This window comes from Salvelinus sp. IW2-2015, unplaced genomic scaffold (assembly GCF_002910315.2).
Source record: "Salvelinus sp. IW2-2015 unplaced genomic scaffold, ASM291031v2 Un_scaffold1954, whole genome shotgun sequence".
Lineage (NCBI taxonomy): Eukaryota > Metazoa > Chordata > Actinopteri > Salmoniformes > Salmonidae > Salvelinus > Salvelinus sp. IW2-2015.
Window position 1 is genome coordinate 172,171 of NW_019943309.1, and position 955 is coordinate 173,125.

Genomic DNA, 955 nt, shown 5'->3' on the forward strand with positions numbered 1-955 from the left:
GTAGCAGGAGTAGAGCTCCCTCTAGCTTTACTGAGGTGTACAGCAGGTTAGAGTGATAATTCATAACACCTATCAGGCGGTTTCAGCAGGAGGTCACTCTAGAGGTCAGAGTCAGGGTCAACCCCCCATCCTACCACCTCCCAGCCCCTTACCAGGCCCCATAACACCACATCCTCAATCTCATCTAAAACAATATGCACTAACCACAGGCAGGTTGCTTAGGATTCAAGCCTGTCAAACAGCATAGGTTTGCGATATTTTGAGAGAACAGTAGCATCTGTTCTCTGGTGTGTGTGTTTATATAGCCAGCTGATATTCTGCAAGTCTGTGTGTGTAACATGCGGAATGTGAATGTGTGTGGGTTTTGTCAGGCTCTGGGGCCCGGAGGCTGTCTCTCTGCCCTGCTGTCGCTCCGGGCTTTATTCCTGACCCCTGACCTTTAGGGAATTGACTCTTCAATGCCCGGCAGGGTCACTGACCTCTATCCCCTAGAGGTCAAACAGTCAAAACCATCCAATCAGCTGTCTCTGCCCTCTACAGTGTGTGGTACCAGTAAAACATGATATCTACCTCTCTGTTTTTAACATATGACTGTGGTGGTACCAGTAAAACATGATATCTATCTCTCTGTTTTTACATAGATGACTGTGTGGTATCAGTAAAACATGATATCTACCTCTCTGTTTTTACATAGATGACTATGTCGGTACCAGTAAAACATGATATCTACCTCTCTGTTTTTACATAGATGACTGTGTGGTACCAGTAAAACATGATATCTATCTCTCTGTTTTTACATAGATGACTGTGTGGTACCAGTAAACATGATATCTACCTCTCTGTTTTTACATAGATGACTATGTGGTACCAGTAAAAACATGATATCTACCTCTCTGTTTTTACATAGATGACTGTGTGCTACCAGTAAAACATGATATCTATCTCTCTGTTTTTA